General features: G+C 27.9%; 1 pseudogene; it reads left to right on the top strand.

The window, feature by feature from the left end:
- Positions 1-987: 987 nt before the first annotated feature.
- LOC147911037 (uncharacterized) lies at positions 988-5,820 on the top strand (annotated as a pseudogene).
- Positions 5,821-15,774: the final 9,954 nt, after the last annotated feature.

Here is a 15,774-nt window from a genome sequence, read left to right as displayed (position 1 = left end):
TATTATGAAGGAAGACAAAGTTGTACGAAAGGCACGGTTGTATCTGAAAATAATCACAAATATCTTAGTAGTAAGTGATTTTAACAAGGAGCCCTAAATCGCATACAATTTTATTCCTTAAATAAGTTAAATTAATTTTTTTAATAAGTTAATTTCTTAGTCTTATGTTACAAAAACAATGTAAAATAAACTTGTACGTATATTAACAAATTCTCACAAAATTATATTAATTTTTAATTTTATAATTATATTAATTTTTTATTCTATAAGAGAATAAATTTATCAGAATTAATCAAACATAATGAAGAATACAATAATTTTGCATTATTGATTTAGAGCATTCAAATTCATAAATGTTTCCATGTTTTTTAATATTTTGTGTATTTTATATCACTTCTGTCTTATGTTATGTCGATATATTTCAAATAACATACATCACTTCAAAGATTATTTTCTTGATAACAGATTCCAATCGAAATGATATCATGATACAGTGCTGATCATATATTCCAAAGAACCAAGTATAAAATGTCTTATTCTAAAAAGGAACAAATATGAAAAGAGATATAATGTATACAAGAAAAATAAACTTGAATATTTTTTAATACTATATAATACACATATCAGTGTAATTGTACAATACATAAACGTATACACAAAAGCAAAGATAAAGATAAATTTTCATAATTATTTTAGAAGTAGCTACAAGAATAAAATAAGGTAAGCTTCATAAAAAAAATATACAAAAATAACTAAACAAAATTTTCTAAAAATATTTAAATTACAATATATAAAAAAAAAAAGATATCAGTAATTATTATCTTCTTATAATAAATTCTTATAAAATTCTTCTTATAAAATTTACAAGATTGAAAATGCCTTTTATATTTCATTTAGGGACAGACTGCTCTCAGATTTGATAAAAGAAATCAGCCTGATTAAATTTCATTATTGAAGACATTTCAATAATATACACAATTTCTAAAGATGAGACAAATTCAGCAAGTATATATATATATTTTCTTGTATTTACATTTTTTCATCTGCAATAGTAAGTAATATATACAAGATTTGTATTATAATAATAAATTCGATATATAATATTATTACGTTCACAAAAGTCCTATAAAATAACTGTGTAAGCGTTTTTTTTATATTAGTATATTTTATGTAAACATACTATGTAATAAATTGTAATCTTATGTTTAACGTCTTAAACGGTTTAATATACGTATAATAAATTATATATGTTAAATTATGTTAAGTATGAGATAAAAATTATTTATTATTAAAACAGAAAATGAAATGTTTCACATTTAACATTGATATTTTATCAAAAGAAAATATCAACAACACAAATAATTTAATGTGGATTAATGAATGGAAATGCAGCTCTAATAATTATTGCACAGCAAAAAACAGTGTGTGTAGTAACCAATTATGCCAGTGTGCGCTTAAATATATTTTTAAGGTACGATATGACAGCTTGCGTTAAAGTTAACACCGTTTCATCAAAACTTTATTATTTTTCAATACTTAATTTATCGTATTTAATTTTATGTGAACAAATTATTATGTGAAATTATCGCTACGTTTCACAATTGCATCGAGATTATATGATACATGCGAGGAAACAGTGCAGTGTTCGGCTTATCTTCTAAGTACTAAATGTATAGAAAATGTCTGTGTATGTGGTCCTAGTTACTATTATCTACATGGTAGATAATACTGCATGTAATCAATACATCGGTGAGCAACTTTTTATTCTACTTTTTTAATGTTAAAGATAGAAAACAAAAAAATGCAAGCAAAACGTTGACTACTATGTTAATGCCGATTTCGAAACAAGTATTTGCGATGAAGAAATTTGCAAATGTAGTCATGATTTTTATCAGCGAATATCGCATTCGAAGAGAGGAAAAGGTAAAAATCATATTTACAATACACAGGCTGAATATAGCATTATAATATAACATTGAAATATTATGTTGTGTAATATATAATATTATTTGCGTAGCCGTCGGCGATGAATGCACAATTGATATCGATTGTTCTTTCGACAACGCAACGTGTAATAATTTCATATGTGCTATAAAATATGCCAATAAAGCTGTTGAACTTTCGTCTGACGTTATATTAACAAAAAAATTTTTGGATAATGGTCAGTATGTAAAAATTGTAACAAAATGTACAATAATTTAAATATAAAATATTTAAAAATCCTAATAATATATTGATAAAACTGAAAGTGTCTCTATACATGTGTATATTTCTATCAGGAACACGAATAGGCAGTAATTGTATGACTGACGAGGAAAAGTAGTGCAAAATGTCATATGCGATCCTGCTGAAACATGCCGTTGCGACCGTGCATATTTCGCATCTGACACAGACACCGAATGTATCCCAGATAATATTAACGTCGCAGACACTATTTTGCAGATGATGATATTCGAGCATTTATGTCGACAGAACTTGGGGAGTCCTGTCAAAATGACAATGTCAGCTACATCCAGAAATCCATTTGTCGTGAAGGAAGATGGAGTTGTTCGAAAGGCATGGTTGCATCTAAAAATAATCGCGAATCTTGATAGTAAGTAACTTTAATTAAGAGTTAAACTACATACAATTTTGATAAAATTTTCTTTTTGTGTTGTAGAATTAATATAAAATAAATAAACATGTATATATACAAAAATTTCTATTCGCATTAAATTGATATTTAATATTATCTTATTCAGAGATTAGAGAGTATATGGGAAATTGCCACCTGGACGAACAATATTATATCTTTGGTCCAGATGCTGTATGCAATAATAATAAATGTGTATGAAATTAAAATGTTTCTCATTAGTGGAGAGTGAACTGTTTTGTTAGGGAAATACAGGGATCGGCCAAACTTGTAAACAAAATCGAGATTGTTATGTGAAAGATTTTAAAAGCAATTTAACATGTAACGTTACATACGGCTGTCCTGATGGTACACGCTTGAGCAAAGACAAAATGAGTTGTATAAGATCAACAGGTGAATGATTATTATTTTATTGCTTCTTAATAAATTTCATTAGGTAGCTTTTGACAAAATCTTTGACTAAATCTTAGATCTTGGAGGAGTTTGCGAAATAAACAGCGATTGTGCAGTGCCCTCTTCCAATCAAAAAGGAGTATGCTGAGAACCATTATGAATCATATAAGCAATGTTTAGCAGGTAATATCTTTTTTATCAATTCTATTAATTTTTTTTTTAAATAATTCTTTATTTTATATATATATATATATATAATACATATATAATATATGTATCATATAATTATGTATTATATTTCTATATATGTATTTTATATTTCTGAATAAATTACAAATCTTGGAAGGAATGATATAATACGTAAATAATTAATGCGTAACTACATTTTATAATCATTAAAAATAACAAAATAATGTAATGCATGATGCAATAATCAAATTTTAGGTATCAATGTTGACTGTACTGATAACGAGGATTGTGCACCGATGAATTCCATGTGTATTTCAAAGAATTGTTTATGTAAACTAAATTATGTGTCTGTGTCTATTGATTCATGCATGCCAGATAATCATTTATAATAGTTTAGTCTCATAAAGAAAATATTGCTAACTGGAATTTTCATATTTATATTATTAATAACGGTATCTTCAACATTTGAACATTCTAACATATATATTTCTAGTATCATTGTTTAGCAAGCCGTGTTTACTGGATATTCAATGTTCCGTCATTACGGGCGCTATTTGTGTGAATAATGAACAGAGCAATGATACCGCAGACATAATGGAATTAACAAGAAAGTGGAATTAGCAGAAAATAAAGTTTGTAACTGTAATAAGCAAAGAAGACTATTACAGATTCGGAAACTGTTTCAAGAGGAAATGTAAGAATAATTTGTTGAATTAACTTCTTTGTAAAAATTATTTATTAAGACATTGACATATTTTTGCAGTCCTCGGTGAAACTTGCATGAATTTAAGAGAATGTTATGAAAGCTGGAATCAAAACAGAGTAGTTTGCAGAAACGCGCATGCATTTGGGGCTACATGACATCGAATGGTGTTTGTGTAAAACATCCGCAAAGTTCACAATTTTTTTTGAACGGTAAGTAACCTTGACTCGGTTAAGTATCGGTTAATAGAAAATTTTTTCACTGCATTTTATTTCCGTCTACATTAAAGCAATATACAATAACGAGAACCTTTCTCGCAAGCGCATAAAAATCTTTTATGTAGCAGAATAATGTGCTTGCAGTATTACGAGCCGCGCATTCGCACAACAGATCTATTCGAAAGCTATATTGTAATTTTTGCGATTAGCATCGATATGCCTACAACGACACATGGTCCATCTAGAATAGATTTTTTACCGATACTAATAAAAAGCGTGAAAAGCAGTGCTCTGTCGAATTGCTATTTTTCTAACACATAATCTCCGAAATAAGTTTAATTATTGCCATAAATTCTATCACGTAAAAATCGATAACGATAGAAATAGCTCTCACTTTCCAAGCAACGATTTTTGATTAATAAAATCTATTTCTGTCCACCTCTTTCCATTTTATCACTATTCAGGGCAACTAGAATAACAAACTGATTAAATTATGCTTTTTTCCAGGTGGTGCAACTAATGTCGTATTCAGAGGACTTTTTTAAATCACATCTTTTACACTCTCTAATAAATTATTTTAGATTTACGAAAATTTAAAAAAATATTTATGAAAAAGACACAAATATTGTATAAAATTAAGTAAATTATATTATTTGTTATTACTTACAAACATTTTTTTAATAAAAATATGTGACAAAAGTTAATAAATTTCGAAAAATAATTTCTTATTTCTAATCAAAATTAATTAATCTAATCAATAATATCAAATCTAATATCTGTATTATATCTGTATTGTATCAATCAATATCTGTATTATACATAGAAAAACTAAAATTTAAAAAATATTTTAAGAAAAAAATAACATAGAAAATATCATTCTGCTTATACATTTTAGTCTATTAATCGGATTATAATGACCAGACTAAATAGACTGCTAATTCATTGTAATTAATTGCTAATTAATTGCAATTATATAGAAAAAAGTCTGATATTGACATATAGGTTTCCTGAGATACCGGACTTCTTTATTTCTTAGAAATTAAAAATTACACTTTATCAATGCCGATAAAAACATAATCTGTTTAGAAGATCTGTTTAGATTCAAAACTCACAGTTTATATATTTGTGACTTATTTCTATATAAAATTAGTTAAAAATGAATTCTACAAATGTAAAAATATTAGGTGTTGGAATTAATTCGTAGCGTTTTTTAATGAAAGAATGTTATTTATTTCACATGAGCATTAAAAAATACATTAATGAAAGTACTTCCCATCACTTGTAAAACGCTACGAATTAATTCCAACACCTAATAAAATTCTTATTACTTTCTTTTGCAAACTGCATAATTTAAATAATAGTGGCTATATTTTTTATAATATTATTGTACATCGTTGTATATGTTTGTAATTTTCTAAATATGTTTTATTTCTGTTGTACTCTTTCTTATTTCTCTTATAATACGGTTTTAAATATAAAATCGGGGTACAGCCTAAATCATATTTATCTGAAAAATAAATCAAAAATTAACTTAATCTTTATATAGAGTGTTGCGTTATAGTGTCGAATAGTTCTATCGGAGCTGAAGGCAATTCTGTATTTATAAGAAAATCCTTTAAAAAAAAATTATCGCATCGCATGTTTGCGTTTTGCAAAACAGCATGAAATATGCACATAAATAAAAAAAAAACGTACGTTTTATATTAAAGTGAAAAGATTCTAGAAATTCTCATATGCATTCACTTGTAGGTATTTTATACAGATATATAAAATGAAAAGAATAGAAATAAATGTGTATTGTTGTCTACTGCGTTTTGGAATCCATTTTATTAGACTTTCACTTTGCTTATTTTACGAAAAAGCTAATTATTGCAAAATTGCAAACAGTATTATAAAAATTACTACATTATAATCCGATAGAAAACACTTTCTAGTTTGTATTTAGGTTTCTATTTATGTTTAAAGTTTTATTTCAGTTTAGCTTCTATTTAAAAAATATTGTCCAAAAACAAAATAGTATGACAGTATCAGTGATCTCCTTCTACACTATAATGTGATTATCTGATCTTTTATGCGTGATACGAGGGGACGAAAAAATGAAATTATATGTAGGCAGCGTGTGATTTAAGTACGCTATTTCCGGCAGTAGAGATTGATTAAAGAAATATTGCGTATTTAAGATTCCGCCAAACGCGTGATAAGGAGACCAACTAGCTGACACGCGAGCCACGTCGTGTCGGCCGTACTCATTATGAGCATTTCTACTGAACGATCAACGCTCGCTTAAAGTAAGCTTTCGATGACGTCGTCGATGTATTTATGGATTGTGACGTCATAAAATGAAAAGAAGAGAGGTCAAGGCGTGCTATTATTAGATATATATACATCCTTTAGGCAATCGACCAGACGTAGATCTTTTACTAAATTAGTAAACTCCGCCATCACTGAGAGTGACTAGTTTATTGTAAGAAAAACTTTTATTAACTCTCTTCATTAACGATTATCAATAATTAATTAATCAATTTAATAAATTGATAAAAAAGTTTGCTACAAACTTTAAAATAAACATATTACACCAATTTATAAAGATTTTTTACTTAAACCGTTATGTCTTTTTACTTAAACCATTATCGAATTTTCTGTCGAATATATGAGGTGTTTTATAAGTTTGCGTAAATTTATAAATAAATTCAGGACACAAAAATAACACAAAAAGTATTTATATAAACATTCGTATTAGCTGACATTATTTCTGAACTACACACGTTTTCATTAATTCTCATTACAAACTGAGCTAGATATCTTCACACATTTCTGTCTTTAGTTAATAGTAAACATCTTAAATTAAACTGATAGTAAACATCTGAACTAAATCAACTAGGCTTAGTTTGTAATGAAAATTAGTAAAACACGAAAACATTTGTAACTGATAAGATTGTACAGCTTTTATACGAAGCAAATGTTATCACGATATGACAGCTTTAGAACGCCATATTGGACTAAGAAATGGTAAAGATCTCAATTTTGAAATTTTGACGTTTTCGACATAAATTCTACCTTATTCATATTAATGCGTATACTTTAATCCTGGAAAAAGATTTTTGAATTTATAAAAGAGGAAAAAAGTAAAAATTGTTATACAAAAAACATATTATAGTTTAGTCAGTAATACAGGCGGCTTTAGGATCCCCTTAAGATTGCCATCAAACAAGGTGCGCGTAATTTACTTAAGCATCAATCTCAATTTATGGATCCATCTACAGTTTGTCACCAAGCATTAAATTATTGGGTAATCTTAATATGAACACACACACATGGTTTACGTCGGAACTTTTGCTCCTTGCAAGTTGTACTATTAATTCAATACGTACTCAGTGTTACATGTGATTATGGAACATTATGTATTTCACCAATGTACAGACAATGTCGTTATATTACATTCTTTTATCAAGGATCTCAAGATTGCTGGTGAAGGCCAAGTTTTCGTTACAGATTGCTAATGGGCAATGCATAGTACTTTCGTCGCCCGGTTAGAAATCAGTTAAAGAAAATTGTGTTATAAGAAATATTCTAACTTGCTCTTTCTATGTTGCATACATAATGCTTTTTTTTCAGTTCATAAATGTTGTAATTAATAATACCGAAGGCTACTACCAAAGAGGGAAAGAATATTATTTCGTACAATGTACTGCATGCATCGTTGACATTACAATTTGAATAGCATTCTGCGAACAACCTCGTGATCTTTCATACTCTTCCATACTTGTGCGCAATCTCCATTTATATAACCTGAGCGAAATTACCACCTGCAACACAGATACGAAATCAGATTAAGGAAAATTATTTCTAACGATCGCAGGAACGAGCTGATATTATTAGGTGTTGGAATTAATTCGTAGCGTTTTACAAGTGATGGGAAGTACTTTCATTAATGTATTTTTTAATGCTCATGTGAAATAAATAACATTCTTTCATTAAAAAACGCTACGAATTAATTCCAACACCTAATATCACAATATTTGTTTGACGATTACTTAGATAGATTACTATCTTCCTTCAATTTAATTAATCGCTAGAATAATATAACTTTTTATTTTTTCTAGATATAACGTTTTTTTTAAATTATTTTAAATATTGTTCCTCGTCCCAATCCTATTTATACCAACTTACAATGCAAAATCTTTGAAAGCTATCTAAGCGAAAATGTTATATACAAAATTGAATAACTGAATATGGATTTCAAATGATAGTGAGGAACATAACAGCTGTCAATTTATTTCAAAAGTGATGCAAGAATACCTTTACATGTTAGGAACTAGGAACAGAGAAATTCAATCAGTTATGTAATTGACACTGAGATAACGTCAATCAATCATATTAGGGTGGCACAGGAATATAGATAGTGAGCATTAGAATTGATGTAAAGCCATGTAAAATGGTTTCAAATCGTTTTATATTGTTCGATTATACAACCGAATATTTTGTATATTATTAGGTGTTGGAATTAATTCGTAGCGTTTTACAAGTGATGGGAAGTACTTTCATTAATGTATTTTTTAATGCTCATGTGAAATAAATAACATTCTTTCATTAAAAACGCTACGAATTAATTCCAACACCTAATACATATTAATATATACCTCTAAATTAGGATTAAAAGTCCTAATTTAATTAAGATTTTTTAATTAATTAATAAATAAAAAATTTAATTAATTAATTTAAATTTTTTGAATGTTATAATAATGATATTTATTATATCATATATAATATTATTTTAAATTTGATTAATTAATTAGGATTAAATAGAATGTTTTAACATTTTAAATTAATTTTTAAATACTGATAGAGATTATAAATATTTTAACTTTATCAAAACCAATTAACTTTTCCAAACCAATTAACCAAATAAATTTTAAGAAACATTTTTACTATTAGCATATTAGATTTGTATATTTATTATAAATTTTACGAAACAAAATTTTCTTAATTTTTATGTTAATGCTTTTTTATGATAACTCAACGAACATAGATATAATTGCTATATAATATAAATATGCACGTGTTATATTATATTATATGGTAATTATAATTATAATTGATATGTATTAAAAATCAGATAAAATTTAAAATTTATTTATTAGTTATAGCATTAGAAGCATATTTCGTGAATATGTTGTCGTAGAAAAACAAAACACGAAAGTTCAAAGATATAAACTTTGTATTCAATATCTCTTATCGCATAGATGTGTATATCTATCACAAGAAATCGAGCCGCTTATAAATCTTCGAAAAAGGTGATTTGATATCGGATATGGTATACAAATGCTTCTCTCTATCAGCCAAAACGTTTCCTCGTTTATCCGTTATTCGCGCACCGCAAGCTAACGAAGGGATGCGAAAGGTCACACGCCAACCAGATGGACAGCCGATAGAGGCTCGACCTGGCTTCTTTCTTTATAAAATGGGTCAGAACTCGCTCACGCGGATAGGAAGTGACGCTACCACGAAGATCGTAGGCACGGAATTTCAAGTTTCACCACATTTAAGCTCTTGAATTTTCTAGCATTCTTCGCGATGCCTTCGTACTGATTTTTCACTCAAAAATCATATAACAATTTAAAATGTTGTCGATAATTAAGCACAGAATTTAACAAGAAAATAATTTAAGTAAAACAGTAAAATATATTGTTAATAGTTGTATCTTTAGTTGTTTAATAGCAACAAAGAGGATAATATTTCTTCACATTCTTCAAACTTGAAGTCATCAATTTTCATTGTCGATTATTTTCCGCAATACTGATTGACTTCTATTATTTCATATCATAAGAATTATTTTGTCAAAATAATCATATATTTGAATATGATTTAAAGTAGCTATATAGTAATCAATAATTTTATTTGTTCAAGACAAATTTTTTAAATAATATTGCCTTCAAAATATACATGTCAGTTTCAATAAGAGATTTAAATAGATTATTCCTAATACGTATAACGTATTTTAATAAAAGTCAAAGAAATTTTATTTATGTAATAATTATGATATTTTTTTTTGCTCGAACTTTTAGAAAACATTTAAAAGGCATAACCAAGCATTACAATTTCTACAGTACAGTTTTGATATTATCTATAACTTACAAAGAAGTTTCGCAGCGCAAAGTTCTCGCAGAGGTCACGATTCGGTTTAATAAGTTCGCGTTTCTTGCGCTGCAAAATGTTCTCGCCCATGCATAAGCGTCGTCGAGAACTAATGCAGGAAGAAAATTACGGACGGTCTGAGATCTGATACTGCGGCCCATTGCACCACGTAATTCCCTACATAATTTCAGGCCGACTTGCACAAGCTTGCGCCGATCTAGGACGCCGTAGAAAGTTCGTGTCTGATATCGCTTCGCACACCCGTGACGAAAATCGTCGTTGAGAAAGACGTCAGCGGTGAGGAATGCAAAGAGCTGGTGCAATTTGCGGCCGCCATGCTGCGAGCACCCGGGTGAGCATAAATCCTCGACTCGGTTTCGTGCTCACCCGCGTCTGAAGGAGGTAACGCGGAACGCGCGTGGATTGTGTCGCAACGATTTTCTTTTGCGACCCGCGTATACTTACATACCGGATCGCGTGTCCGACATTACCCGCCCTTATGTGTCATGCGTTATATGATGCTGACGGAGGCCAAGGTCACGCCGACCAAACGCGCGAGAGTACGCAACGATCTATCAAGCGAAAAAATCGGTTTTGGGATTTTCAGAATTCCTTGATCAAGCCAAACAATATTTATTGAAGAAATCGTAGAGAGGACTAATAATTTTAAAAGGATATTTATTACAAGATTTTTCTATGCGCAATACTTTTGTACAGTTTATACATACAACAAATATCTAATATAGTTAAGAAAGTAGGTTACTCCAATATTTTTATGCATTGTGATTACGTCTCTTATATCAAACTTTTTACTAAAAATTTAATTTATGAAATCTAATTTTATTTAAATATAATATAATCTCTTATATCAAAATTTTTTACTAAAAATTTAATTTAGAAACTTAATTTTGTTTAAAAATAATAAAATTAGAAATCAAATTAATTTTAAAAACGCAACTTTTGCAAACTGAACACATATTACTAGACGATTTCGTAACTTAATTAGATCTTACAAATATATTGATAACATATATTATGTGATATTATGTATGAAAAGTGAACGTTGTGGAAAGAACAGGTTACGTTTAAGTGTTCGTTAAACTTGCGCACTTTCTTATCAGATTTCGCAAGGCTGCCGCAAAATGTGACGCCCGATCGTATCTGCAGAATAAGTGTTTTTTAACGCGCATGCCTGACGGACATCCCAGATTTGCACATATATATGGTAGTGCATTTTATTTTTACGTTTCATAAAATGACGTTCACTGCCAGCAATTGCTATTTAAATGAATTTTGTATACCGAACACGCAGCGTTCCTTTGAATTTATTAGCATCTATTTATTACGAAAAAATTTATACATAACAAAAGATATACAAGGAAGAAATAAGGCGTCGCGCGACATTTGCGAATATGGCCGAGTTATCTTTCTGCGATGACCTCATTATAAGCATCCGCTTGATTAAATATTTTTCATCTCCTTCGAAGCAAATGATTATTATTACGTATATGTATAATATTCAACGTTTTAGTGTTTAAATATCAATGCAATAAAAAAGTCACGTAGAGCTGACTGTCATATGTTTCCATGAAAGCTGACATAAATATGCGCATTCATTATCATTACAATTAAAAATTCGCAAGTTTTACCGACGTATGTATGTATATACGTGGTGCATAAATTGTATTTATAAATTGTATTTTATGTAAATGTGTGAAAAAGAAGTCCGTATTGCCATCTATCAAAAGAATCGCAAACTTACTGTTTCAGTGATTCAGTTATATTATACGAATATAATTTTCAATAGATTTACACCGAATTATTTAACATATTTTATTTAGTGCTATATATATATTATAGCCAGTAACTTATAAACTGTATTTAATCTCATTTATAAAAATTATTTTTATTACGAGTCAAACAAAAAAAAATTATGACTAAATATAAAAATTTCTTATTATTATAAAAACCATAAATAATTTCTTTAATACTATGACAAATATAATTATGCATTTGAAACAAAGTCTAATAAATGTTTTTTCAAATGTATAATTATTTGTGTTACATATCCTATATATACAGACTGTCTTTTCATTTATGCGGAATATAATATTTTACTAAGTGCTCTCTGCACTTCCCATATCATTTTACTTTACAACATGCAACACGTAGAGAACCCAATTTGGACATGGGCCAGAAATTTTCCATCTCAAAACTCAAAGACACATACGTCTCTTGGAACCAATGCAATTACCATTTGCTGATATTCAGGCAGATCTGTCTGGAAATTTGTAGAGAGTAACGAATCGTTTCACGAAAATTCGGCCCGATGCATAGAGAACGAATTTTTCTCTTTTCTGCCTCTCCAATATTTTACCGCAGAATTCATTATCTATTTGATATATGATCGCACTATTTGAATTTTTATGGTTTTAAAGATAAAATTTTCATGGTATTAAAATTTGTATGATTTCAAAAAGCACAGAGAAAATACATGTAAATTTAAAAATCTTGTACTTTCAAATCCAAATTTTTAATTTTTAATTCTTTATAATATATTGTGCTATAATTTATTGTATAAGATTAGAAAATATATACATAAATGACACGCATAAATATACATATATATATATATGTATATATACATACATATATTATTATTCTAGCAATATACAACATAAATATAAGTATTTTTTTTATTTATTAGTATTTTTAAGACAAAATTTTAGAATAATGTAAATGTTCGTAATAAAAAAATAATATACATTATTTAAGTTATATATAAATTGTATATATATTTATTTCGTAGAAATTTTATTGTAAAACAACATCCATACAAAAAAATCATATATTTTACTGCAATGTATTCTTGCCTATGTACTTATCACGAGCTAAACAAAAATGCTTTAACTTAAGCAGCAGGGCAAGTATTTTATACGTCTACCATGTATTAACCAAGGGTAGTTCCAGCTAAAGGGCGAATCGGGACTGAAGGGCGCGATTCGTCCGAGGGGTTGATGCGTAAAGGAGGAATATACGGTTTACCAGCTAGCGACGCCAGTATCGATCAGCCGCACACGCGTGTAATTCAGCAGCGTCTGGATATTTGACGACGATTCCCCCATGATTATCTATCTAGTCTATATTTTCAATCTATATTTAGAAAACGACTCAATGTCAAGGACATAAAGAATATTTTGCTTGCAAATACATATTATATATCTTCTCAAAAATTTTAAATTCTCTAAAAATATTTTTATAACAGATAAAACAAAAAAAAATATTTAAAAACAAACTTTTTAAGATATCCAAGTTTCTATTATGCTATTATGCAGAATAACATTGTATCTAATATATCTATAAAAGTACATAAAATGTTACGTTTTTGTTTAAATAATATTGCGTAATATATAACGTAATGTATATTTAGAGTTAAATAGAAAATATGACGCAGTTTTTATCGAATAAACTTATCTGTATTAAAAGAAAGATATAACAAATTCAATTTAGTAAATTTTTTTCTTATGTCTTATCAAAAAATATTTCAAGATTATTATAATATATGTATCAAGTGCATTAATTAATTTAAAATTACATTTAATACAGTTTATATAAAAATGTATACTTACATTTATTTTTAAATTGTGCAAATTTGAAAACTGTGAACTTTTATTATTCATGTTTTTCTTTTATTTTCAAGTTGAACACATTTTATTTTTCGGAATTAAAAACAAAGTTTTTTTTTATACGTGACGTCAATATTCATAGCAATAGTGTTAACCTTTTATTTATTTATAATATTTAGATAAATAAGCATCTTCATGCTTATCTATTTAAATATTATAAATAAATGAAAAAATAATTAAATCGTTAACTTATTCCTTCATTATCTTAATCGACAGTTAATCATTTTATGGGTATGTCTCTCTCTCGAAAAATTGTATTACTACTATTATCAAAACAATCTATGAAATATTTTCTTACAAAAATGTATAATAAACTTACAACGTACGAATGTATATAAATCATATAAAAAATACAATTCTATTAGGTGTTGGAATTAATTCGTAGCGTTTTACAAGTGATGGGAAGTACTTTCATTAATGTATTTTTTAATGCTCATGTGAAATAAATAACATTCTTTCATTAAAAAACGCTACGAATTAATTCCAACACCTAATAATATTTTTTTTAGAAAAACAGAATCTAGGTGCTAGTACTATCAATACAAGTTTAAGTGCAAGTTTAATGCAAACGAATATCGGCGGAAACGTTAATTTGACGGACAAATATGTCCTTCATATCCTTTAGTCGGAGGTAATTTTATTGATAAACGTCTATCATCTGTAACAGTTTGACATGTATATGTGTATTATTGAAAGATCATACGTGAATAACAGTCTACGTTTGCTATTATATTGCACGTTCGAAAAATAAGAACGTATTGCAAACAAATAGGAGCAGAAAAGGACTAGACAAACAGAAACTGCAGGGGAGTAAATCACAATAAAAAAAGAAAAATATCCAAGTTGCTGAGCTGCAATCTGCATGGATTATTGGATTCAAAAAGCTTAATGCACAAAGGCCGCTCAAGGTTACTGGTTGCAAAAAAAGAGAATGTCAGAAAAAAAAAGTACGTCTCTAAATAAAAAGATATACAACTTTTGAATATCGAGTATAATTTTGAAAATAATAAAAGCGTGAGATTGATCGGAAGTGTCATAAACGTTTTTTTATTTGCTATTTTAGTTATCGATTCATTTATGTAAAGCAACGGATGTCGCTCGATAAAAGAGATTAACGAGCAGCGATCCTTGGTGTACATTCAGAAACATCTTTTATCATTCTGTCTGCTTCGAGACATTCAATCATGACGATGCTTTGTATAAATTGCATAGTAATGCATGTTCCGTACATTTATATTGTTAGACACGCTCTATACGTTATAGATACTTTAAATTAAAATGTGTAGAGAACTGAAAAGGAAACTTAAAATGTAATATTTTTTAATATATATATTAAAAAACTAATACGATATATATGAAATATATTAATAATTAATATAAAAATACAATTAATATATTTAAAAAATGGGATTTTTCTGGATAATAATAAAATTTTTTTATAGCATATCTCTCTCTTTAAATAATGTAACAATTTTATATTTTAAATATCATATCGCAAGAAATATCAAAACATTATTATTTCTTGTTATTCATTCATTAAACATGATTAAAATATTTTTATATATTGAAAAAAAATTCAGAGTCCACATAAATTGTTTCATGACATCATATTTTTTTCTTGTTTCAAGCACATTATCATCTATTTTCGGTGTGATCGTGCACGCTTCAAATAGATTGAGCATTTCTCTTGAGACTTACAATTCCCAAATGTAATTTCTTGTGTTTTCAGAAAATAAAAAGGACACTCTAAACGCACACGAGAATTGCAGGCTCTTTTCAAATAATGATTTAAAAAAAATAAAAAATTGCTAGTAAAAA

The sequence above is a fragment of the Acromyrmex echinatior genome, chromosome 1 (genome assembly GCF_024713525.1).
Source record: "Acromyrmex echinatior isolate Ae372 chromosome 1, ASM2471352v2, whole genome shotgun sequence".
NCBI classification, from domain to species: domain Eukaryota; kingdom Metazoa; phylum Arthropoda; class Insecta; order Hymenoptera; family Formicidae; genus Acromyrmex; species Acromyrmex echinatior.
Note: the sequence above shows the minus strand (reverse complement) of the source record. Positions and strands in the feature narration are given on the sequence as shown.